The 27492-nt window shown below is 49.0% G+C and overlaps 1 pseudogene; it reads right to left on the bottom strand.

The window, feature by feature from the left end:
* The window catches only part of LOC101950528 (cytokine receptor common subunit beta-like), a 39240-nt pseudogene extending 11857 nt beyond the window's left edge, over positions 1-27383 (bottom strand).
* Between the last annotated feature and the right edge of the window lie 109 nt (positions 27384-27492).

Below are 27492 nucleotides of genomic sequence, written 5' to 3'. Positions count from 1 at the left end.
TTTTGTTTATGGTTCTATTGGATGTGGTAAAGGACTCTATTGGCCAGAAGGGGCAGGACTCTGTCAAGTTATCTGACCGGAGGGCCAGGGTACTCTTGAGCTGGAGTAGGCCAAAGATTAGTAGGGAAAAACTAACGCAAAATTTGCTGCACTGCCACACCCAGCCAGGAGGAGGTGTGCTGGGGTGGCTACTTGCTACAGCCAAGCCTTCAGGAACAGAGCAATGGAGGTGTCTGCCCAGAGCGTGGCAAAGCTCTAAAAGCTGATGGGTTGCTTGGAGCATTAAAAAGGGAATGGAAATAGTGCCCTTATCTGTCAGATGGGCGGGGGCTCTCCTTGGAGCACTACATTTCTGATCACCTCTCGGGATGGAGGATGTAGCTGAGATTGAAGAGCTTCAGAGAGGGCCAGTAGAGGTGGGTTGAGGTCTGGGCAGCAGCTACAGGACAGAAAAAAAGTGATAGGTTTATTGCATGTGCAAAGGAGAAGAGTGGAGGGGGGGTGGTGTCTAATGTGGAAGATCTGGGTTTAAGTTCCTGTTCCTCTACAAACTTTGTGCGTGACCTTGGGGCGAGTCATTTAACCTCCTTGCCTCAGTTCTCTAGCTGTAAAATGGGATAATAGTGCTGCCCCGGCTCACAAGGGCATCATAAGGAGAAATACACTAAAGGTTATTAGGCACCCAATGCTGTGCTGATGGGAGCTATGGAGGCACCTGGCATAGATTTGGCTGAGGTCTTTAGGAATTGTGCTGGTGAGGAGCACCACCACTTCAGGGTGGGTGGGGGAGGGACTGTCTCCTTGAGGGGGACTAAGCAGGTGCCACCATCCTGTAGGGTGATTATACCTGCTCACCAGGGTGCAGTTGGTACAGAGGTGGGGCAGGACCATGACTCAGCCTCCTGCCTTCATCTTCCCCAGCCCTTTGGGGGCACGAGGAGGGAGCAGTCCCTGCGCTCCTGCAAATCAAACACTGTGACTGGCCCCCACATGGAAATGCATGTAGTTGGGGCTTGCCCTGGAAGATCATTACTAAGGGGACTTGGCAGACTGAGTGACTCCTTGTCCCATATCATGAGGGTCACTCAATAAAAGTAACAGCTGGTAACATTAGGGGGACGGGAGAGAAGAACTAGCTCTTCCCACACTGTATTGGAAACCTCCCTGCCTCCGAAGGGCGGAGGGCTGTGACTTTATAAAGAGTCAGCTAATGCCCTGGCTCATAACAACATTAGTAGTGGTGCAAGTTACACTAGTAGTAACCGAATCTCATGCACATAGGGCCAGGAAGTAATTTCCCTACGCAGAGTGTTGCACTCTTGACCGGGTGCATTGTGGGCAGGAGTTTGTTTACCTCTGAAGCATCAGGTTTTGGCCACTGAAGCAGGATAACAGATGTGAGAGACCAATGGCCTAATCTGCCGTTTCCAGTTTGCTCACAGTGCTCCCATGACCCCCCAGGCGGGGGCAGTGGTTTGATCAGCATGTTGAGGTTCCACCTGGGCAGCTACACACTCAGCAATAAACCCCAGGGCAGCATTTCCCCTTTCTCTGCCCCGTGCAGAGCTTCCACTTCCACTTCTCCAGGGTCAGCAGTTCTCTCTTACCTGGAAGTAGCTCTGGAGCAGCTGGCTCTTGCCGGGATTTGGAATCTTTTCCTCCCATTTTTTCTTCTTGCTGTAACAAGACAGAGTTTGCAAGGTCACTTCACACACAGCCTTACCCTGGGCCCCCTTGTCAACCCAGAGGTCCTGAAACTCCATGGCCCAGCACTCAAGCTGCAGCCCAGGCATATCCCCTGGACTAAGCCCTAGATCAAGGATAGGGGTGTGCCCATACAGCACCTCACCCTTCTTTCTCTGCCCCTCCCTGCACTCATTCTACCAATGTGTCTGGCAAATCTCCCACTCCCAGTGCAGACTTACCTGAGTAAGTCTCTATAACCACACCAGACAAATGCTATCAGCATGATGGTGAAGGCTGAGGCCAGCAGTGGGAGGATCAGTGGTGAAGAAACTGAGATAAATGAGAGATTTCAGAGGGGTAGCCGTGTTAGTCTGTATCAGCAAAAACAACAAGGAGTCCTTGTGGCACTTTAGAGACTAGCAAATTTATTTGGGGATAAGCTTTAGTGGGCTAAAACACACTTCATGGGATGTATGGAGTGGAACATACAGTAGGGAGGTATAAATACACAGCAGATGAAAATATGGGAGTTGCCTTACCAAGCGGGGGAAGGGGGGGGCAGTCCAGTGCTAAGGAGCCAATTCAATTGAAGTTGGAAATAGGCAATTCTCAATCGTTGACAAGGAGTGGAAATCACTTTTGTAGTGTTAATGAGGCCAATGTAACCAAGGTGGCCCATTTCAAACAATTGACAAGAAGGTGAGAGTATTTAGCAAGGGGAAATTAGTTTTTGTAAAAACAAGGAGGAGTACTTGTGGCACCTTAAACTAACAAATTGATTTAGTTTCTGTAGTGACCCATCCACTCCCAATTTGTATTCTGGCCTAATTTGATGGTGTCCAGTTTGCAAATCAATTCCAGTTCTGCAGTTTCTTGTTGGAGTCTGGTTTTGAAATTTTTGTTGTTGAAGAACTGCCACTTTTAAATCTGTTATTGAAAGACCAGGGAGATTGAGGTGTTCTCCTATTGGTTTTTGAATGTTATAATTCCTGATGTCAGATTTGTGTCCATTTATGGGAGTGGATGGGTCACTACAGAAACTAAACAAGAACACTGCAGGTATCAAGCAAAAAAAGAAAAACACCCAGTGTCACAGGGCGGGACCGGTTTGCAACCCCTTGTCCCTGCACCCTGTGTTTAGGCTGGCAAAAGAAAGGGTCTCAGACGCCTCTTGCCGGTGCTTCACCCGTATTTTTATATACAGTGGCTGTACAGTCCCAATTCCCCCAACAGCGGTCCCCGCTCTGACCCCTCACTGGGTCCTCTGGCTTTTGAGGCTTGTGTCCACCAGCAGAGACAGAGCCTCAACCCTCCTGCCTGGCTAGCCTCTCCCCTGAGCTCTTCTCTGGGATTATGTTTCTTCCCAGTCCTCAATCCAGCTGGTTCCATTTGGCTCAGCAGATTACACTGAGCCTGCCCTCATTAGGGCCTGCAGCTGGGCTCCCAGCTGAGGGTCTTGGCCCATGCATCCGACCTCCCTACAGGGACGCAGGGGGAAGCCAGGTCTCTAGCAGGGCATCAAGAGGTATTATACCTCTGGCCTGTGGCACTCCTCCCCCCGCTTTAATGAGCCGCCAGGCCCAACCTGCTCCGGCTTCTCCTCAGACAGACATATCAGCCCTTCGGAGGAGATTCATGTACCCATATTGTGGGTTCCTATGGCTCTTCCACGGGGTTCTTAGCCGCCCCCCCCCCCCCCCCCCCCCCGGTAGGGGCAGGTCTCCCACACAAATCCCTTGTCCCGACAGAGTCCACACTTCTGTACAGGCTCTGGCTGAGTGTCCCCCAGCCTCCCCCGGCCCTCTCTCTGGCATGGCCGGGTGCCTAGATACCCTGACTCCGGGGTCGCCTTCAAGTCCCTTGCCTTCCTCGGGCTCGTGAGGGCTGCACTCCTGGCACTCCCACCAGGAGGGTCCTTCATTGCCACAAAATCAACGTTCATTGTTTCTTCCAACTGCTGTCTAGGAGTTTCTTTTCCATCCCCCCACACCTCCCCAAGGCACAGCGGGTGGGGAAGAATCGGGGTTCCTGGCCTGGCCTTCCTCCTTCATCAGGTTCTCCCAGCCCCCTTCCTCAGGATCCCCTTTCTGACTTCCTGTCCTGCCAGAAAGGGGTCCCCAATCGCTTCCTAGTAAGACTGGGTAGGGTAACCTCTCCACTACCCCTACCTGCTGCCACCGGAAATGCTCCAGGGGAACTCGGGCCATCTGGTAGCTCCGGGTGTCTCCATGGACACACCGAAGGGCTACCTTTGTGACCAGAACCATCCAGCATGCCTTAACCAGGCCCTTACGGACCAGCAAACGCGTAGAGGCAGAGTCCACTAAATCCTTTCAGGGCTTCCTCCCCATCAATACAGGTATGGTGGTTAAGGGCCATTTTCCCGGTCCCTCCTGCCCCCCCCTGCCGGTCCACCCACAGAAGTCTACCAGTCCACACTCCATTTGAGGGCAGTCTTGCTTTTTATGGCCAGGGCGCCCGCACTGCCAACAGGTCAGTTCATGGCTGTGGGGGAGCCCCGGGTCTGCCCCTCTCTTGGGTGTGGGTTCCGGTCAACTCCTTCCAGGTCCTGCTCCCCTAACGGGCTTCCCCATCCTTCGGGGTACCTCCGCCTCGACGTACTCCTCTGTCAGCTGGACTGCATCCATGACATGAGCCGGCTGATGTTGTCGGACCCAAATGAACACTGGGGCTGGGAGCCCCTTGAGAAATTGTTCCAGGATCACCTGGTCCATTATCCCCGCCGCTGTCTGGGCCTCGGGCCTCAGCCACCTAGTGGCCCAGTCAGTTAACTTCTAGGCAAATGCCCTGGGCCTCAGGCTTTCCATCCAGCAGGCTGCCCGAAACTGCTGACGGTACCTCTCGGTTGAGAATCCGACCCTGTCCAAGATAGCGGCCTTCACAGTCTCATAGTCCCTGGCTTGGGTCTCTCCCAAAGCCATAAACGCCACCTGGGCTTCACCTCCCAGGTACGGGGCTAGCCGTAAGGCCCAAGTTGAACTCTCCCAGCCTGCTGCCATAGCCACCCATTCAAATGTCCCCAGAAAGGCGTCTGTGTCAGCTGTGGGGCCCATTTACAGAGCCCCCACCCTGCCATCTTGGTTCCGTCCCCACCCGATGGACTCACCACCCACTGGAGGGTCTACTGTTCGGCCGCTGACTGCTCCTTGATGAACTCGTAGAGGGCTCGTTGTTGGTCCTCCTGCCACGCCATCAGGGCCTGCCTTTCCGTCTGGTGGGACCGATGCAGCTCCTGCACAGTAGTAACCAGCCATTTCAGGGTCTCCTCCATACGGGCAGCCCCTAGTATCACTCATTAAGAGAGATCCCAGATAAGCCCCCACTGTCACAGGGTGGGACAGGCTTGCCTCCCCTTGTCCCTGTGCCCTGTGTTTAGGCTGGCAAAAGAAAGGGTCTCAGATGTCTCTTGCCGGTGCTTCACCCGTGTTCTTTTATTTACAGTGGCTGTACAGTCCCAATTCCCCCAACAGCGGTCCCCGCTCCGACCCCTCACTAGGTCCTCTGGCTTTTGAGGCTTGTGTCCACCAGCAGAGACAGAGCCTCAACCCTCCTGCCTGGCTAGCCTCCCCCCTGAGCTCTTCTCTGGGATTAGATTTCTTCCCAGTCCTCAATCCAGCTGGTTCCACTTGGCTCAGCAGATTACACTGAGCCTGCCCTCATTAGGGCCCGCAGCTGGGCTCCCAGCTGAGGGTCTTGGCCCATGCATCCAGCCTCCCTACAGGGACGCAGGGGGAAGCGGGTCTCTAGCAGGGCATCCAGAGGTTTTATACTTCTGGCCTGAGACATCCAGTCATTAGAAATGCCAGGAGACTTACAGTTAAGCGTGAATTTACAAGAAACACATATTTCATTCTGTAAATTCATAATTAAGGCCTATTCCATCATCTCTCCTCTTTGTACATGTTCAGGAAGCCAATTGGAGACCAGGAACTGCACCATGAGACCAAGTGACCAATCACACAGTCTGAATTCCAAATGCTGAACAACGCACCCATGAAGCATCGCTTCTCTGAATGACCATAGAAACCCCTGTAAACTCCAATAGATTTGCTTAAAATCAGTTGCAAAGAGCCCATCTTTTTCTTATTTCACAGACATGAAAATGTTGTTTAGAATGAACAGTTCAACCAGCTCCACTGATTGATCCCTTTCTACCTTCTAACACGGATCATTCCTTCCCTTCTCCAGCCCGCCACTTAGATCCATGAACTTCTCTCAGTGGCCTCCAGCCCCATTTTCAGCCTGACCACATCCAGTGGGATCCAGTTTGCCTGGTTCCTCTTAAAGGTAGTAACCTGGACACCTCAAAGGCTGCAGTGCAGAGATACAATGTGCCAGGGAAGATTACAGTCATGTGGCCCTCCTCCCTAATTTTCCTGGGAATCATAGAACTAAAACCTATGTACGACACTCTGACAATGTAGGCAGTTCATGCTTCTAAGCCTCTTTGTGGAGGCCCCCTTCTCTCCTCACCTCGTGCATCCACTTCCAACCCCTGATTTCCACACTGTTTTCTTGTTCCCATGGAAAATGGCAGGCCCAGGCTTCCATTCAGATAAGCCAATTATACCCATTCTCTGTGAACTGAAGCATGCAGCTAGGTACTAAGGAGACACTGGTCAGTCTCTTTGCTTAATAAACTGTATGAAACCCCGGTTCCCCATAAACCCCAGCTAAGGGACCCGTTTCTCTAGGGAGGGAACTGACACCCTCCCCCCAAATCCCCAAGCCAGTATCTCAGCTGTGATGTACCACTCTCAGTTTCCCAAGTGCAGTCATCACTCCACTCGCTCCAGGGCCCCTTGTAGCTATCCGAGTGCACCCTTGCCCGCATTTTTCCCCTATACTGTGTGGAGGGCTCCAGCATCTGCAGGGTGATGATGAAGGGAGGCTTGTCATTGCTGATGTTTACAATCTGGGCATTCTGGGAAGAGAATAGGAGAAGAGCTGGAGGAGGGGTGAGGAACTCTGTCCCATCCACCCACCTCCCTGGCAGAGTCCTGGGCTCCCAGCAGTACCATCACCTACCTCCAAGGAGTCACCAGTCTTCCAATACAAGAATTCATATCTCTGGCCTATATGGTCATAGCTTAGGATCTGTTTTGTCCATCTCAGCTCATACTCCTGGTCTTTCGTCTTTGTCATTGTCACGCTGACAGGTGCAAGTGGCTTGACTAGAACACAAACAACATGTTAGGAACATGGATCCATCTCCCAGCTTATCTTCCTGCCCACTCCCTTTCCCACTCTGGGTTGTGGGCAGGACTAAGGATATGCGGGTGCGAAACTTGTTGCCTGAGCAGACTAGCACCAAGGACTGCTAATAGCAGTGCCCCCATCTGACACATCTCATCTCCACATGCCCATTCTGTACCTCCTCGCAGCAGTGCTCTGTCGGTGCCAGTCAGGAGCTCCAGTACTGGGAGCTTCCTTTACCAGCCCTCTGTCCCACCCACACATCACTGTCTAGCTCTTTTGTTAACCATTCCACCCCTGTCAACCCAAGCGTTTCCTAAGCTGGAGGAGAAACCCCCCGATAACCCTGGGCAGAGGATCCAAATGGGCTCTCACTGTTTTGGGAGGCTTGAATCAGTTTCTCCTCCTTCTTGGGCCGGACAGTTATGAGGTACTGGCTCAGCCTGCTGGGGTTGGTGACATTGATCTCACAGTTGTGGAGCAGGTAGTGGCTGCCAGGCAATTCCTCCTCATGGACTGGAGAGCATTCTGTCTCTCTGGGGAAGAGAGCAGCCAGGCCTGAGTGAGCAGGAGGGATGGTCAGATACAGGACGACAGGCATACGTTGCCATGGGCAGGTCACTTACTCTGATCCCGGTGGGGTTCTGTAGAAGAGTGTGAACAAGACAGAGCTGGTGACCTCTCTCCTCACTTCCCAGCTGCACATTAGCCGATCAACCCCATTGAAGAGGCAGCGAAGGTTCTTGGGCTGAGCCTCATCCCCTAGTGTGGAGCCAGTGGTTAGTGTAGCTCTGGGAGGGGCAGGGTTGGGGAGGACAGTGGAGAGGATTGAGACTATTGACGGAGGAAGGGAAAACGTTTACTTTCAGGGTTCTCTAGGCCAGTCCAGAGCATTATGCTGGTCCGCTCATCCAATGGATACAATCCACGTATTGAGAGAGACTGGCCTCTCCTGAGCCCATACCCCAAACCCACCATCTCTACTGGCACTCACTGGCCCTTTTGCTGAGAGGCCGGATCCTGAGCACACGTCTTACTTCTAGAAGGGCTCCATCAAGGCGAGGGGTTTCAGGTCCAATGGAGGGGAAGTGTGCGTAAGGAGCCTGTACTGCCCCTGCCAGTGCCACACTGGGACTGGTGCCGTGCTCCTGTGCCGTGCAACTAACCAGAGCATTGCAGGCTTTGTAGCTACTGCTCTGGTACCTGTCAGTGACACCAAATTCACTTCAAATAAGAGAACACCAGTGAAACTGGACCATTTGCATCAAATTCCAGAGATTCTCCAATGTCATCAGCTCAGCCCCCAAATCCTCTGGAAGCGAAGCACAAAATCCCTCTGCTCCCAGCATCTCATCACGTCCCTCCTTCCCCGCACGGCCCCTCGGCCTCCTGAATTACCTTCCTGGGACTTCCAGGACACAGCAGTGCTCCATTCGCCGGACTGCCCAGACCAACCAGCGCCCTGGCTCGGCTTGGATCGCACCTGAGAAACATAGGCACAAGGGCATCACACCTCAGCAGGCAATGGGAGGATTTTGTGACTGACACAAAGGAAGATTTCTGTCAGTGGGGATGAGATAGCGAGAGGTGAGGGAAGTTGGAGGGTGAGAGAGAGAGAGACTTGTGAGAGAGGTGGGTGGAGGACCCTTTTCTTGGGTAATTCAGCTCAGCCAAGCACAGCCAGCGCTGTGAACCCTGGGTAAGGTGGAGCCAGATGCTCCTTGCTTCTATACCACACAGGCTGCTTTTTACATGCTAGATCTCTGGTCTTGACCAGCCAAGGCCATGGCTGGACAGCACAGGATATGTAAGATGCACACACAGCTAGCTGCAGCATGCACGGACCCACCTTCTGGGCCATTCAGGTTTCAGAGGATCGGCTGGGGTCAGCAGCAGCCAAGCAGGTTTCAGAGGATTGCAAAGGTTTGTCTTCTGCCCTCTAAAAGGTGCAACCAAGAACAGCACATGCCAATGCCTAAGCATGTCTCTTGCCTACCTCCTGGGATTCCCACTCCCGCTTGTAGGTCATGTCAAGCTCCAGTGCATTGGGCAGCCGGAGTCTTCTCTTTCTCCCTCCAGCTGCTTCCCAGGTTGCTTCTGTGACATTGATCCAATGCTTCTGAGGTGGGAGGGTCTGGACTGGAAATGGGAAGGGACAACATGGGCTGTGGTTATTAGTAGATGAGGAGAGGGCAGAGGGCCTTTCTAAGTCTTATTTCCATAAGGAAGGACCCAGATCTGCCTAACATCAGGCTTTTGTGGGATTTCTCAGGACAGCTGCAGAAAATAAATAAATAAAATCTGTTGGCACTTGGCAGTGAAAGAAATAAAGTTGCCAAGACTTCATGGAAAATAGCGATGAACAGAAGGAGAATAGGGAGGTGAGTGTTGTCAGGTAAATCCATAGCAGCCAGCATTTATTTTAAGGTGGAGACATATTACTGTGTAGTTTTCTGAGTGAAAAGGTTTGTTTGACATCCATCTTTTTCTAATGGCAGAGAAATCCAGCTAGAGCAAGAGGGTGGGTCAACTGGGAGGAATATGTCCGGTTTTTTCATTGTAGGCTGGTAAGGAAGGAATCCATCCATCCATCATCCTCTAAGTGAGAAACAGGAACACAGGCCTCACAATGGAAATGAAACTATTCCTGGCAGGATAATTGGCTGACGTGCAGAAGTAAGGTTAAAGGTTAGCGTTCAGGATTCTTGACTAGGGTTAGGGGATCAGGACCGAGGAAGAAGTATTAATTTCAAAGGATCTCAAATATTCCTGGAGAGAAGAGAGCGGTGGTGTCTTGCCCTTACCCTGGAGGAGACTGACATTCAGCTCGGCCTGCAGCAACCGATCGGGTTTGAAAGTGTAATTGTCGCGCAGCCCAATAGCAAACATGGTGCTGTTCCTGTGGCAGCTCCAGCAGACACAGGAGTCCTGGCAGATCGGCAACTCCTTGCCTCCCTGAGGCTCACATGGGATCTGTGTGCTTCTCCTATGTGCAGAGAAAGAGGGTGAGGAGGAGCTGATTTAGATACAGATAGAAAATCCCAAATCAGGCTCCTGAAACCTTCCCCACATTTATTCTATTCTACTCAATATAAGTTCTTATACTGCACTCATTGCTATGGTATCCGAGCACCTTCCAGTAAAGCTTTAAGAAATGTGAATATGTGCTACAGTTATTGTCTTGCCCTAGCTTCAGGGGGAACATATACACATGTTGCTCTGTATTTATATTAGAGAAGGCCGGTCAAAGAAATGAGCCTTGCAGTTAGTACGGAAGGTGGTGAGCCAGAGGCAATGCGTGGGGGGACATGTGGGGTCATGTGTCCCCCACCATTTCTGTGTCTCATGGTGCAGCCAGGCCCTCTCCCTGCAGGGCAGCTGAGCCAGGGAGCTGGGAGCTGCACCACTCCGGGATAGGCAGGAGGAACAGCTGTGAGCTGCAGCGAGAGGCCACTTGGGGTTACCATTCGTCCGGATTCCCCCGGACATGTCTGGCTTTTTTCAGTTAAAAATAGCGTCCGGGGGGAATTTGTCAATGTCTGGACCCCCCCCCCCATGCAGAGCGTGCGGGGCTTACAGGGCAGCTGGCCGGATGGTGTCACTCGCACGGGCTCCAGCAGCCAGAGCCCTTCCTCCACTTCCCCCCTCCTCTCTCCTGCAACTTGACACCACTCCCCTCCTCTCCCTCCCTCTCCCCGCCCTGCATTCACAGATCGCTGGCTGTCGCCTCGGCCTCCGGCAGTCTGGAGCTCCGACCCTGCTCCCCTCCCCCGCTGCCGAGCGCGCTGCTCTGCAGCACAGTAAGGGGGTTGGGGGTCAGAGAAGCGGCAGGGAGGTTCTGGGGGGGGGTAGTCAAGAGACAGGGAGCAGGGTTGGATGGGTCAGGAGTTCGGGGGGGGGCTGTCTGGGGGTTGGGGGTGTAAGGTTTTGGGCAGTCAGAGTACAGGTGGGGGGGGTCTCAGGAGGGGGCAGTTAGGGGACAAGGCACAGGGAGGCTTAGGTAGGGGGTGGGGTTCTGGAGGGCAGTTAGGAGCAGGGGTCCCAGGAGGGGGCAGTCAGGGGACAAGGGGGGGGGTTGGGAGTTCTGGGGGGGGGGCTCTCAGGGGGCAGGAGTGGGGAGAGGGATCGGAGCAGTCAGGGGACAGGGAGCAGAGGGGTTTAGATGGGTCGGGAGTTTTTTGGGGGGGCTGTCGGGGTGGGGAGTGGTTGGATGGGGCGTGGGAGTCCCAGGGGTCTGTCTGGGGGTGGGGATGTGGATAAGGGTTGGGGCAGTCAGGGGACAGGTAGGGGGTAGAGTCCTAGGGGGCCAGTTAGGATGTGGGGAAGGTCTCAGGAGGGGTCAGTCAGGGGACAAGGAGCAGGGAGGCTCCAAGATCTGAGCCTTTTCTCACACGTCCGTTAGAGCTCGACATTATGCTGTTTGGGACCCCTCTTTGAGGAAAGCCTCTGGATTGCAAGTCCAACCGCTACCTCCTCGTGGTGAGAGTCGGTAACTGGCTTGGATAGCCAGGCGGATTGCGGAGGACGAACCCACATCCCACATTCAGTGGGGTGTGGGACGGGGTTGGGCAGCCCCATATGGTGCCACATGGATGCCCCCCTGGTAAGGGTAGCCTCCCCCAGGTACGGGTTGACTCCCCCAGGCACGGGTTAGATTCCCCCTGGTAAGGGTAGCCTCCCCCGGGAAAGGGTTAGTTTCCCCCAGGTACGGGTTAGTTTCCCCCTGGAAAGGGTTAGTTTCCCCCTGAGAAGGGTAAATCTTTTAGCTATGGAAAAAAGTAATTTATATTTTTATACCGGATTGGCGCTGGACCGGGTTAATAACGCCCCCGCTGTTGGCTTTGATGCCCCGGCCGACAGTATTAAATATATTAGGGGTGTGATCAGGGTCGCTGGACCAATGGATAAAATGGTGTGGACTATAATGAAGTCTCATGAGAATGAGAGTGAGAATCAAGTCCTCCCAGTGGAGCATGGAGAGGAGGTAGAGGAGAATGTTTGTGATGATCGTGGTGAGAAGATTTTATCTATCTTACCGATGGTTTTTACAAGGGACACTTTTAATGATTTAACTATGGACAGTTTTAATCCAGATTTTAAGTATTTAAGTACATTTGATGATCCATATGTTAGGGAATCGGGATATCTTAATGCTCATTTAGTTAATGGGTCTAGTTTATTAAATAGTTTTAGACCAAGTACTGATTTTAATAGGGATCGTAATAAGGATCTTAACAGTACTGGTAGTAATATAAATATATTAGAAAGTAGTTCGTGGAAGGATGGAGTTTTTTATTTAGAGTATCCCGTTGATAGTTTTAATTGTCCAATATGTCCCCAGATATTACCAACATTTGGTAAATGGGCCAAACACATTAATGTGGTTCATAAAAGTAAAGCCATACGAGTTGTATGTAGTAAATGTGGAAAATCTTCTCAATATCGTAATATAGCTTGCCACTACCCCAAGTGCATACCCAAGAAGGCGGATACCCCAATGAAGAGCCATACGTGCTCGGTCTGTGGGCTTGGTTTTCATACTAGATCTGGATTGAGCCAACACTGTAGACATAGACACCCTGCTGTGAGGAATGAGCAAAGAAAAGAAGATATGGCTGCTAAAAGTAAGATCAAAGAGGGATCGATTAGATCTCGTATATGGACCAAAGATGAGGTTGCGCAGCTTATACAGTTGGAAAGGAAATATATTGGGAAAAGGAATATAAATAAATGTATTGAGAGCGAGATGAGGACCAAAACGAATAAACAAATATCAGATAAAAGACGAGAATTAGCAAAGAAGAAGTTAGTGGTAACAGGAGATAGGGAGGAAGTGACTGAGGTAGAGGACATTAGAGTAAATATATTAGAAATTCCGCCCCCAAGAGAGAGGATTTTCCCACTAAAAGGACATCCAGAAGTGGATTTAGTGGAGAAAATATGTAAACGGGGAAAACAAAGTAGGGAGGGAAGAGAAATAATAAATAGTTTAGGGGAAATTGAAGGATTATTAAAGGAGGATTTAACAAAAGCTCTCGGATGGGCAATGTTGGAAAAATTATGTTATTCATTAGTAGAGGGAAAGGACCCTAGAAATGAAAGTCAGATAGAGTTGAGGAATAAAGGAAAAGGGAAGATGAGAAAGGAGGGGAGAAGGAAGCAATTTAATGCAAGTAGGAGATATGCTACAAAGAAAGCTAAGTATAAATTCTATCAACAATTATTTGATAAGGATAGAAGAAGATTGACTCGCATTATAATGGGAGAGCCAGATAAGGCTAAGTGTGCTATCCCTATGAAAGAAATTGAGGAATACTATGTAAATATTTTGGGAACAATTGGACATGGTAATATGATAGGGTGGCCATCATCCACAGAGAATGCGGATAATGATATATTAATGAGTCCGATCTCTGTGGATGAGATTAGAATAGCTTTAAGAGAAATAAGAAAAGATAGTGCTCCTGGCCCAGATAAAGTAAAAGTGAGCAATTTGTGGGATATTTTTAATTTAGACTCCTTAATACTTACAAAAATTTTTAATATATGGTTTCTAAATAGACAGGTACCAGATGAATTTAAGAAAAATAGAACGATTTTAATACCAAAGACACAAGATGAGGAGGAAATGAAGAAGTTAACATCTTGGAGACCATTGACAATTGGGTCAGTTTGGATTAGAATCTATACCAAAATATTAGCAAAAAGACTGGTGGAAACAGTTAAGATATGTAGTAGACAAAAAGGGTTTATATCTGCCCCTGGGTGTGAGGAAAATATTGCTATATTAGATAATTTGATTAAAGGGGCTAAACGAAATGGGAATGAAATTGCAATAGTGTTTGTAGATCTGGCTAAAGCATTTGATTCTGTGGGACACGGACATATAATAGCCGGGTTGAGAAGATTTGGTATAGATGAACATTTTATAGATATTATTAGGGACCTTTATGATAATTGCACAACTAGGGTATGGGTGGGTGATGAAGCAACTGAGTCTATTTTAATTAGGAGGGGGGTCAAGCAGGGTGACCCGTTGTCCCCAATTTTGTTTAATATTGCTATGGATCCCCTTTTAACTAGATTAGAAGTAGAAGGAAGTGGTTTTTATGTTAAGGGTAATAGTGTCACGTCATTGGCTTTTGCCGATGATGTGGCAATTTTAAGTAGCTCATATAAAGGAATGATCAAAAATTTGGGTATCTTAGAGGAGTTTTGTAAAAATACTAATCTCTCTGTTAATGTGAAGAAAACGAAAGGCTTTCATATTTTAACTAAACATAAAACCTATGTAGTTAATCCTAAGGATAATTGGCAAGATAGGGTCAGAGGAGATTGAATATGTTCAACCAGGGGATTTTGAAAAATATTTAGGAGCTAGAATAGATCCCTGGATAGGTGTAGGGGGACCGGTACTTAAAGAAAAATTGAAAGATTGGAGTGAGAATTTAATTAAGGCCCCATTAAAACCGGCCCAAAAAATATTAATTTTACAGACATACATCTTACCGAAGCTATTTTATAATCTTCTTTTAATAGAACCCCCTTTTAATCTTTTAGATGATCTTGATGTGTTAGTTAGAAAAATAGTTAAAGAGATTTTACATTTACCTCAGTGTACCACAGATGGGATATTTTATTCTAGAGGTAGGGATGGTGGTTTAGCTCTCACTAAGTTTAGTGTGCAAATCCCAAATATGTTAATTCGTAAATGGAGGAGACATATTGTCTCGAGAGATGATTGGATGGACCTATCTTATCTATATGCAGGAGAAAATCTTGTGGATAAAATATTGTTATTTAGTGCAGTAACATCTCATCCCAAGAAATGGAGGGAAGAGGAATTTTTAAGATGGTCGGAACTGAGATGTCAGGGAATAGGGATAAAATATTTTAAAAATGATTTAATTAGTAATTCGATTTTTAGAAACTCTAGTAAAGTTAAATCGTCAGCGTATATCGCAGCATTGCAGCTTAGGGCAAATATTTATCCTACTAGGGAGACATTAGCAAGAGGAAGAGGAGGTGTGAATGCTCTTTGTAGATGGTGCGGTAAAGTGCGGGAGACTGTTCCCCATATCTCAGGACAATGTTATAAGACTAAGAATGCTAGGATAAAAAGGCATAATAGAGTAGTGTCTGCAGTTGTAGATAAGGTTGGTAAATTAGGGTGGAAGGCAATAATAGAACCCCATTTGAGAAATAGTAAGGGTGAGTTAAGAAAGCCGGATATTATATTTATAAAAGGAGATACAGCAGTGGTGGTTGATGTTACAGTGCGATGGGAGGATAATGCCGGAAGTTTGGAACAAGCCCACAGTGAGAAGGTGGCTTATTAGCTTGAGTTAGAGGAAGAAATTAAAAACTTAACGGGAGGTAAAAATATCCACTTCTTTGGTTTTGTGCTTGGGGCGCGTGGCAAGTGGAGTGAAGGGAATAATGATTTGTTACAATTATTGGGAATGGACAGAAGTAAAAATTTTAAGGAGAGTATATGTAGACTTGTTTTATATTCCACTATTGGTATGATGGCTATATTCAGTGACAGGTAAAGATCCCGGAGTTTCCATTCCGTGTATCTTGCCAAAACTAAATTTTAGCTATTTTGGTTTCCATGCTCTAAATTTTCAAATTTTTAATATTGTTTTGAACATTAACATATTTAGTGTTATTTAATATCTGTCCTTTAATAGAATGGTTTTAACTATATAATAAATACTTATTAATGGATGAAATTCCAATTTAAATTATTAGTTTATTTTTTTTTTTAACTAATGGATGTGGATGCGGACTGACCACGTATAGTAACCAGGAAAGGGCAGGTAGCCACGCCTGTACATAAATAGGGGGTGGAGTCCTGGGGGGCAGTTAGGGGCAGGGGTCCCAGGAGGGGGCAGTCAGGGGACAAGGCGTGGGGGGGAGGGTTGGGGGTTCTGAGGGGGCAGGAAGTGGGAGGGAGTGGTAGGGGCAGGGGCGGGGCTAGGGCAGGACAGGGGCGGGGCTAGGGCGGGACTCCTCCCGTCCTCTTTTTTGATTGTTGAAATATGGTAACCCTAGGCCACTGCTTTCCAGGAGGAGGAGCTGCTGGGGGCGGAGGAAGACTTGAGCTGTTCTGGAGTTGTGCTGCCCCATTATCAGCAGATGTGGGCTGTCTCTGTGGTGAGCTCAGCAATTCTGGCTGAGGTAAACACCCCAGACCTCTCCTCTGCTCTCTACACGGGCTTCCCATAGAATGTCAAATAAAGTTCAAGGTCTCGGTCCCTATCTTCATGGCACTCCCCTGGCCTGAGCCCAGGCTGTCTAACAGATCATCTAAAACTTCAGGATGAAGACCATGGTCAACAAATCCACTCCTCTGGCACACAGGAACTTCTACAGGAAGGGTAAAGCTGACCTGGGCAGTAGACACAACTTTCTCTGGCACTACTCTGAGATTGTGGAATGAACTCCCCTGAGAACTAAGGACCATCCCAAACCTCACCACCTTCCGCTCCAAGTGCAAGGTGCATTTCTTTGACCTGCTGTGACGTTATGAGTGTAATATAATATCTCACTGAAAGGTGACAGGGCCAGAAAGAGTTAATTAACTCACAGACTGACCTGACCCGTGGCCAAACTTTAAAGACTGGTTAAGAAGATATGTAAATGAATAGAGCTTTGAAATGCAAGTCTGCATTGTTAGAGGTAGACGAGTAGGTGTTTGCTCAGGTCTTGTGATGTAAGCAAACAAGTCTTGTCTATTGCTATAGCTTTGATTCAAAGATCAAAAAAGGAATATTAACATTTAGGAAGATACTTGAGTGAAATACTATTATTGTCTACATGTCTCTTTGAAGGTTGTGGTAACCTGTATCTGAACTGTTTAATGGATAAATTACCCTGTTCTAATTGCCAGGATGTTTGGGAAAAGGAGAGTTAAGCTTAATGTTTTCTCAGGCCAAAAGGCTGCTGGAAATGTAGAAGAATCCTGGGACACAATCCTGCTTCATCTCAAATCTGCTTTGGGTTTCAAGAGGGGGAAACCTTAAGCCATAAGGATTGAGATCCCCAGTCACTGACTGGAGCCACCCTGAGTATGGACATTGGACTATAACCTAAAGAGTCTAAAAAGACTTTTGGCAACTACAAACACATCTCTGCTATGTGTCTGAACCTCAAGAATTGAATTCAAGTCTGTATGTATATTAATCTTTTAACCAACACTCTCTCTCCTTTCTTTTTTAATAAATTTTAGTTTAGTTAATAAGAATTGACTATAAGCGTGTATTTTGGGTAAGATCTAAGTATAATTGGACCTGGGTATGTGGCTGATCCTTTGGGATTGGAAGAACCTTTTCTTTTATATGATGAGATAAGATTTTCAGTAATCATCATCATATCTGACATGTGTGTCTGGACAGAGGCCTAAGGCTGGGCACTTTAAGGGAACTGCGTTGTTTGGATTTCTGAGTAACCTGTATGGTAATATAGAAGTTGTTCTGTGCTGGCTTGGTAAACTAAGTATTGGAATATCCACCAGTGTTTGGGGTTTGTCTGCCCCGTTTTGTTTGCAGTTCACCCTAATTGAGTGACCTCAGCTGGCTCCCAAGGGCAGCACCATCACACCTGCCTTCTCTAATGCAAATACAGACCAACATTTGTATATTAATACCCGTCTTGCCCCAAACAAAAAATTGCTCAAACTGCACTGCACCTGCTTCTCCCGCTGGGGAACAGGATCAGAGAGCTAAGCCCATCTTATAGCTGTGTAGCCATGTTGTTTAAATGCACTACTGGAAGGCACTCAGAAAAGACAGTGATGAGGGTAGTGCAAAACCCCACATAGAACAGAATGTTCCCATTGACCCTGCTGCAAAGAAGGGAGGTGTGGAAGGTCTGTGAGAGCAGAGTCCAGCGCTCTCTCCTCTGCTGATGAATGAGTATTACTCCAGCTGTACTCTGGTGCCTCTTTCTCCACCCCAGGAACAGTAAGCTAACAGACCCTGCCATCACTCACACCTGGGATCCCCCAGAAAAACCAAGGGAGAGTGGAAAAAAAAGGTAATGAAGATAAACTGATCAGCGCACCTTCCTGTATCTCCCCATCCTCCCAATGCAGATGTAAAAGTGTCTCCAACTTCCACCCCTCAGCAGGGCCAGCACAGGTGTCCACATGCTCCTCAAAGCCGGGCTGTCAGCTCGGATCCCTTTCCCTCCTCCCATTCCCACCTCTTCGGTTCATCAGCAGCCACAGGCCTCCTGTGTCCTTCTGCAGCAGAGCAGGGGTCAGGCACTTACTTGTCTATATTGTCCTCATGGTGAAGAGTCACCTGGATGAAGCGACGTGCCGCTGTGCACTCCTGCCATGTGCAGGTCGTCTGGGAGGTGTAGTCATTGTAGCAGCGCAGGCTCTGCATCGGGAGGCTCTCTGCAGGGGGAAGGAAAGCACAACGCTGTGGGTGGATCATAGAGGTGGGCAGTGAGGAATAATGGGATGTGCACACCGGTGCCATGGCGGGGAGGGCAAAGATGGGGGAATGAGGCGCGAATGGGCAAACTCTCCTGGGAGTCCCTCCCATGTCAGTTAGCTCACGTGTCAGGGATGTCATGGACAAAAACCTCCCGCTCACGGATGCTCACAATCCAGAGGCTGGAGAAAAGAGGTTTACTTACCAGGAGCTGTGGTAATGAGAGAATCGTCCCTGTGCATTCACAGTCTGGCCAACTTGTGTGAGTCTATTATGAGTCTCGGGCTACTGAGTGTTTTTCTTAAAGCCCCAACATCTGCACTGAGGTTATTATCCGAGACTCTCACTTTTCATGTACAAAAAGTAAGTGTCTGACCTACACGGCTGGGAAGAGAAGCTTGAAGGATGAGCCCTAAATACGCCAACACCAAATGACAAATCAACCCCCCCCCCCAGCTGTATTCTCATTCAAATCTCATGATATTTAAGTCACTCTCAGGATTTTTTAGGCCTGACCCTTGATTTCTGAACACTAGGGGTTGGCAGTTCTGATTTGCATTGTGGGAGTTGCCCTGCTGGTGAGCACACAGAACCCTCGTTGAAAGCCACGTCCGTGGGGGGTGCATGAGCATCCTCACAGTGTCATTGGTCAGACGACCTCTTCTGCATACAGGAGGTGGTTGGTGGGCGCACTCCATTCCTTCTCCTGAACCACACAGTCCTGATGCCCAAGGCCAGCTACGGTGCTGCAGGTGCTCTAGTGGAATGAGATCTTATCCATGCAGGAACCTGCACTTTCCCGAAGGTGTAACATAGCCCTGTGCACCTCTTAACCCACAGAGAATGTGTCTGTTTCGAGAGGTTTTACTTGACATCTTTCCCAGACAGCTACAAATGTCTGTTTGGCTTTCCAATACAATGTCTATGGTGTGCATTCATGTTTCCTTGGGAGGGGAATGGGATCTAGGGAAGAATATAATGGATAGACTGTTTGTGATGGAAATGAGATACTGCCTTATATTTAGCTGTGACACTCTGAGGCTTTGACTACACTCGTGGATTTACAGCGCTGCCGCAGCAGCGCTGTGAAGCGCAAGTGTAGTCGCGCCGCCAGCTGCGAGAGCTCTCTCGCAGCGCTGTATGTACTCCACCTCTCCGAGGGGAATAGCTTGCAGCGCTGCAGGCGCTGATTACACTGGCGCTTTACAGCGCTGCACTCGCTGCGCTCAGGGGGGGTGTTATTTCACACCCCTGAGCGCAGCAAGTGCAGCGCTGTGAATTGCCAGTGTAGCCAAGGCCTGAGTCCCTTTCCCAGCCCTGAGGAAGAGCTCTGTGTCGCTCAAGAGCTTGTCTCTCTCCCCAACAGAAGTTGGTCCCATGAAAGATATTACCTCACCCACCTTGTCTCTCTAACTCCCTTAGGCATGAAATTCAACTGGGGCCTCACAATCATTTTGTCTTTGTGGATTGCTGGATAGGATGGAGTGGAGATTTTTGCTTGTAGTTCACTGGCTCTCCTAGCAGAGGCTATGGCAAATCGAAAGGCAGTTTTAAGAGACTTAAGGGTGACTCCGAGGAAGGGCCAATCAGTTTTGTTAGAATGAGGTTTAAGTCCCGGGAAAACTAGATTCCCTAATGGGAATGTGGGGTATGAGAGAAACATTGATAAGGCCTTTTAAAAATCTAGCAAATGGAATGGGAAAATATAATTCTCCCTTCCCGCTGCTGATGGGGAAAGGAGATAGGTGCTTGGTTCATTTTCTGAGAAGGTGCAGACTGTTTGGGGACCCCCCTGCAGCAGATAATCTACAATTGTTGGAGTACCAGTTTCAGATGCAATTAGTTCCTTATTAGTGGCCCAGGAGGGAAATCTTGTCCCTTCTGGTGTGTAAAATTTCCAGGTAGACGCCACGCTTGACTGAAGTAGACTTGTCTGTGCTGTCTGTGAGCAGGGCTAAAGCTGGGCCACACGTGGAATTCCCACTGCATGGGACAGTTCAACATTACAAAATTGGTTTTCCTTCTAAACTGAAAAGGAAACTAAAGGCTTTTAAATTACTCAGACAATGGGAATTCTGAAGAGTTTGTTTTGCACGTGGAGCATCAGAAAAATTTCAAAATTTCATTTCAAAACAAACTTTTCATTGAGAAACGTGTTTCATTTTGTCACTGGTGTATTGTTTTTATTATTACATTATTTCAGGAGGTGTCGCTAGTAGTAATGCACTATATGACATGTCATATGATGTCATGCCATGCCACAAAATGCCTCTGAGGCCCAAGTGAAGGACTTGGCAATGAAGAGGGCTGTCCTGGTGTGAGCATGGGATTTGGACTGGAGAATGGATCACATAGTTTAGTGGCCTCGGAGGTCAGATAGGCTTGGAGACTTGGGTGTCTTTCCCCGAGGGTGTCAGGGGTGAAAGCCCTGCCAATAGCACATTGGGCTGGGGAGTGTGATTGCCCCAGCACAGCAGACATCAGACATGCACATCCGCCTCTGGAAAGACAGATGTGCATGAGGCACCACCTCTGAAACCCATTTTAGGGTGTGTACAGGGTCTGGGCTTGGTGCAGAGCTGGGGCAACAGGGGCTCAGAGAGAACATTGAGGATTTTGGAGAAATTCCTCCCTTTCTAAGGTTCACTGAACTAGAACAAAGCAACAAATAACTAGATCTAACTGTGCACAGATGGGAGATTAAACCTAGAAACAGGAGCAGTCAATGGACATGACAGAGGGTCCTGTTTGTTCTCTGCAGTGGTAAAGAAGGAACTAAGGCAGTTCAGAGGGATGGACTCCCCTAGACATGGGCCTTTGACATTGACATTAGTGACTTGCTCTGTCTCCCTACCCCTCACAAATTCCCCCCTCCTCTCTGTCTCTCTCTCACACACACCTCACAGAGTCATCCTCCCAGCGGAAAGAAACTGAAACTCACCTCGAGATTCTCCGACCCTGAAAGCCCAGCACAGAGCCAGCAGAGCCCTGCAGAACGCCTTCATGTTCACACCAGCCTGCGCCCACCAGCTCTGCCCTGCTCTCTGTGCTCTGGACTGGTCGCTGGCCTGGGGTTCTTGCACTCACACTTGTTAACTCCTTCTTTGTCACCTGTTGAATGTGGAAGCCAAGCTCTGATGGTCAGGTGGGAGAGGTTGGGACCTTCTGTGAGATACAAAACCTCCCCTCCCTGCACTGAGAGGACTTTTCACGGATCCATCAAGGTCACAAGGGACCATTAGGTCCCGTAGTCAGACATCCTGTAAGACACAGGATGGAAAATAAAATGTACTTTTCAGAACCAATACATTGCAGGGCAAGGTCACCATCTCTTTACTGGGGCATTGCTGAATACCCAGAGAACTGAGAGCCAATTGTGCTCTATTTGACTAACAAAAGCATTGTCTCTATTAACCTCATCAGCAAGAAACAGTCCTAGGCTGTGGAAAGAGGGGAATTCAGTCTCCATGTTCATTTGTTCCCCAGGCTTCCCCCGGCCACACAGCCACACACTCACACTTCCCCCATTGGTTCCCAAGCCTAACCTGGAGACACACCATCCTACCCTATCTTACCCCATCTCCACCACTCAAATACACCTCTTTCCTCTTGGGGTGATATGGGGATTCAGGCTTCATGTTCCTTCAGTTCCGGGCTTCTCCCCCATCTGCTTCTCCTCCAGTGAGACCGCAGTTGAGAATCTCTTTGAAGTGATTCCAACTGGGAGTTTGCAGCCAGCTCCCCTGGAATTGCTTTGGGACACAATCCACAGGCATAATCCCAAAGGAGATTTATTGTCTCCTTTGGTGGGATCTAGCATTGAATTCGTTGGCCAAAATCTTCACTGGTGTAACCCAACTGAAGTTAAAGGAGTTGCACCACTGGAGAATGTGCCCCATATTACTGCTTTCTAAAGAGCATGACAGCCCCACCCTGCCTTGGGCACAGCCACAGAGCCAAGCCTCTGTGCTCTGGGGATGTCTGTTCTGTGGCTTTTCCCCACTTTGGGGGAGCATGGAGAAGAGGATACACCCAAAACAACACCCAGCTTCCTAAATGCCATTTCCTTTGATAGAATATGGCCTGCTAGACAAGTGAACATTCGCCACAGAGAAGAGATCCCACTGTAACTAATGGCTCCAGAGCTCATGAGCCCTTGTCTGTCTGGGGACAGGTTCTCTTTGCCACGTACCCTTCCCCCAGTAAAGGCAGAGTTTCCTCACCTGAGCCAAGAGCTGCCGGTGGGACAGCCGCCTCACAGCAGGTGGATCGCTGACCCTCTCAGTTCTCACTCCCTGGGCAGCGTCTTTACACATGCAGGAATCAGCAATGACCATGACTGTCCAAGACTGGAATGGATCCCCATGGGAAATAATGAAGCTGGGGTATCCCCTGCACCTTTTGCCCTCTGAAGGCTTCCACACCCCTATATGCCTCCTTTCAAGGAGCAGATACAGCCCTGAACACCGTGGAGCTGAAGTGTGAGACTCGGACTCTGAACTTCCTATTTTTGGTGTTTTCACACCCACCGGGTCCCTGCCACAGATGCAGTTCTTAAAAGCTGGGAGGGGGAGGAAATATCTCATTTCATTGTGACCTTTCACTGATTCTTATTAACCGGTTTGGAGGAATCAGGACACATTGTTTTCTAGGAATCAAGAGTAGTACGCTACTAACAGAGACTGGCCTTTGCTTCCCATCTCCTTGCCCCCATATCCAGTCAGACACTTGCGAAGAAGAGAGAAGGAAAAGGGAAGTAGGGCTAGCAAGAGGAGTTCTGTATTTGTCTCCCGCCCACCCCGCTGTAGCTTACCATAACGTAGACTGTAAGATTTTGGGGGCAGTGACTGCTTTTCACTACATGTGTGTGCAGCACCTTGCTCCCTGGGCTCTCAGTGACTTCAATCAGCTTTAGATCATGCCTCCAATAGTAACTCACTACCACTTATTTCCCTCCCTTCTAAAATTTGCAGACAGTGTCACCTACTCCTCTTTAGTGCGTGTCCATCTGGGGTGACAACGTCTGCGACCATTGTCTTCTATCACAGATAAGCACAGTGCCATTTTCACAAAGTGATTGCAGCTCCCAGGCCCCCAAATTATACTGATTTTTTCATTTTGCCTTATTTATCTCTATGCTTCTCCAGTCCCCAGTGATTTCGACATCAATTTCTAGCAGTGGAGGGGTTCTTGGTTTTAGTTTCCTGTTTAACAAACTAGCAGCTGGTGACAGCCTATGCTTCAGTAGTGCCATTCTGTGATTAAACAGTTCTAAGTAGGATCAGAGTCTGGCTCTGCAGCCTTTTTCTATAGGCACTTGATTATTTTGACTCACTTTGCCACCGGCCCCTTGGATTGGGGATAATAAGGAGGCAGTCGGCTGCCAAATCCCCCCACTTTATTGCAAACTACTTAAACTCATGTCCACTAAACTCTGCACATAGCCTTATAATACTGTCAGATACATCCATGTCGAGCAAAAATGGTGTTGACATGCACAATCACCTGTTTAGCTGTAGTATCTTCTTGTAAGGCTGTCTCAGGGATGTAAGAATAAGTGGATAGTTTTTCTTCCCTCCCTATAGAAATATATCTATGCTTTCCTGATGGTTCCAGCTCTCAGTGTGCATCTCAGTACCAGGGCTCTGCATGGGCAATATACTCCAAGAATGCGAGTTACAGGTAAGTACACTCTTTTCTGTGTGGAAGCAAGAAGGACTTCAAGAAGGGAAACTTGATCTATTCTATGCAGCAGGATCATCAAAGACTAGAGGTGAGACTGAATTTGGATCACAAAGCTGTCGGGGTGCATAAGCCATTAGCCTACTAGGGACTAAGCCTCCATCTCCAAATTTGGGTTTCACTTCTACTCCTTCCCTGTCATACCATCTCGATTCTGTAGAAGTGAGTAGCACGCTCAAGGGCCACAGAAAGCAGAAGGAAACTCCTGTTTAGATGTGATTAGATTGCTTTTGTTTACGTGGCTTGGTACGTACTGTACTTCATCCACTCACACCACCCTATCTAAAAGGGGACTTGGGCAATACCACAAGATTGTGAGACCAGGCTGGGGGTGCATGCAAGCTGATTGCTGATATGGTATCTCTGCTCTGTGAAAGAGAACAGCCTCTGAGGGGAGGTGTCTGATTTGTGTATATGAGACACTGCCCCGGTCCTTCTGCAGCTGACTACCCCATCCCGCACTCCTGTTACAGGGATGGCATGAGGTCACTTCCATTGAACTCATCTCCTTATGTGATCATCGTCACAGATCCAGTCAAGCACCTCCTCTTAGCTGCCCTCCAGATTGGTGTGAGGGGAAACCAAGCCTTTGAATCTCTGCCTGTTAAGCTTCCCTGAGACTGAATGGAGTCCAGACGCTCTCTGTCCTGGGGCCTTGTGACAGTGACTCATCCACCAGTGTGCCCCATTGTGGCTGGGCACAGGGTTTTCCCTCCTTTTGTTGCCCTGCCAACCAGCCAGTCAGGCTTGCTGCTGGTGGTCCCCTGTCTTGCAACTCAACCTCCTCCAGCCAGGTCACACTCTGACTTACCCCTAAGGCGTGGGACTGAGTCCAGACCAAAACAGTATGGCAGCCTTGTACCAGGTCTCTGGCTGAACTCTAGGCCTACTAGGGCTTGTGAGTCTTGTCCAGAGCCTTCACCAGGCCTTTCCTTGGGGGCCCATAGGGGAACCCAACCTCCTTCCAGGCTCCCTGTAGCAGGTGGCTAAGGTCTGCTTCTTCAGACCACCTGCTTCTTTCCTGGACATCTTGCTACTGCAGCCAGCCTCTAGCCCTTCCTCCCCAGCTGTCCTCAGTCTTCCGAGGAAAGGTAACAAAGGAAAGCACAACACAAAAATAGTCCAAGTAGGTCCCTGGCCTCCCTCCTTTTAGGAGCTACCTGATGAGCCTGGCTCAGCATCCTCAGGGCTATTGTGCATTGTTTGCAGGAACTCTCTACTAGCTTCATCCATCACGATGCTCATTTCTGGGAACTAGTGGGGAGAGGTCTATGTACCTCAAAGGACAGCACCTTCTGAACTGGGCATCCCCCTTTTTAAAACTCCTCCTCTAAGAATGGTATGCCTAACAAGTGTGGTGGGGTGGGGCTACCCAAGCACCAAACTGCTCTTAACACCTTCTTGCCTAGGGTGGGGTTTGCACACCCTGACACAGGTCCATAGGTGCTCCCTTTGGGGTGCAGGCTCTGTTATCCCTTCCTGAGAGCTTAGATTCCCCCCTCCCATCCATGTCTAGCGACTTACCCCCTGGGCTCATGCTGACCCTTCAGACTCTGCTGTAGCTTAAACACATCATGTGCTGCTAATACCAGGATGACACTGTCAGCATCATCAGGTAATGAGATGATGCTTTCATGTGACTGCTGGAGAGATGCCCAGACTCCTGCAGCCCAGTCAGGGATCTGCGCTGATCATGTGAGATGACAATGTTTTTTCCCTCTTCTAGGGACATATCAGTGGAAGAGGACCTGAGCAGCACCCCATTGTTCAAGGACCTCATGGCATTAATGAGGTACAGCACAGGCAGATGGAGGTGCAGCCACTATTGGATGCAGAGATTCACTCCCAGGCATATTTCCTGAGTTACTCCTGCTCCTGGCTGTGTTAGGGTCTGTCCAGCCATCCCAGTGTTCTGGGCCTGACATACTCGTCCCTATTACCCTGGAGAGTTGGCAGTTGTCACAACCTGGCCCAGTACCACTCTGTATGGTCCCTAGTCTGTTGTGAATGGACCCAATGACTGGGTCCCATGTGTTTCTAAGCCAAGTGGGCCTGGGCAGAGTCTAGTCATTGCTTCTAGCTGTGGGACTGTAGGACACACTCCCTGCCTCAGTCCTCTTGTGTGACATCCTTGGGATTTGGGGCACCACTGTCCAGCCACCCTAGACATTCATCTACACAGGAGAGAAAAGGCATTGCCACCACCCGTGCAGACATCTGCGATGCACATAAATATTGTGTCCAAGTGTTGCCAGCATCATTGAGTGTGCACCTCCACTGAGCAAGACTTGATAATGTCTCGGCCCATCCTGTTATGTATGATTTGTATTGTCGTAGTGCCTAGAACCCAACACCCCTTCCCACTGTTGCTAGTCCAGTGTGTCCGCCAGCCACTGAGCCATCTATCAGCTGGCTTGTTGTGATGGACAATACCACAAAAAGAAAGCTGGACACATGGCTATAGGAGGAATTAGAACTTCACTATAGTTTTAAAACTTGGAATATTAAAAATCAAACACGGGGCCAGGGGTTTGCAAGTAGAAGAAGTTAAAATATAACCAGTGGTAACTATGGGAGGATTATCTCCCATCCTCAATAATTAACCATTACGGGTTCTGCTGTTCTAAGGTACATGGGGTGCGGGGGAAAGAATTGCTCACTGACTAAAAAGGGAGGCCAAAGTGCAGTTTACAGAGATCTGCTATTGGGCTTCCTCCTGCTTCAGTGCAGAGTGCACAGGTCTCAGCATGCAGCGCGCCACCTCCAGCCAAGTCGCAAGGCACCGTATGCGTATGTACAGCACTGAGGCCAATGGGGTTCTCTTTAGGGCTACTACAATACAAATAACAATGACAATATGAACATCTCTGAGGAGCAAGGCTGCGAAGGGGGGGGGCGGTGGCGGGGGTGGGCAGAACCGCCCAAAGTTAGTGCTAGGGATCTTGAAGAGTTTCAAAGAATGGAAGATTTGGGCCCATTGGCCTGGCACTGGTTTGTTGCTGTGCCAAGATGTCATGGTTCCGGGCTCCTGAAGAGATCTGTTTGCATCACTAATTGGGCCTCATGCAAAATACATGGAGTCCCATTGACCTCATTGGGCTCTGGGATCAGGCTCACAGAGGTTATCAGGGACACAGAAAACAGGGCAGGTCGGGGTCACAGCGAGTTGATACACATCCGGGCATCTGGGTGCAGGGGCTGAGTTAATACATGAGGGTTTTATGGTCTCATTCTAATGCCTACATAGACACATAACAAAACCACAGCACAGACGGGCACATGTGGCCTTCTCTTTTCATACAAGGCCTGGGACTGGATTAGCAAGTCAGCAATGAGTTGGGCTGGGAACGCTTGGATGGCATCTATCTCCGCTCTGGTCAGCCTGAGGCAGTGCTGTCGG

The sequence above is a fragment of the Chrysemys picta genome, chromosome 1 (genome assembly GCF_011386835.1).
Source record: "Chrysemys picta bellii isolate R12L10 chromosome 1, ASM1138683v2, whole genome shotgun sequence".
NCBI classification, from domain to species: Eukaryota; Metazoa; Chordata; order Testudines; family Emydidae; genus Chrysemys; species Chrysemys picta.
The sequence above is the reverse complement of the archived record's forward strand: the minus strand, read 5'-3'. Positions and strand labels throughout refer to the sequence as shown.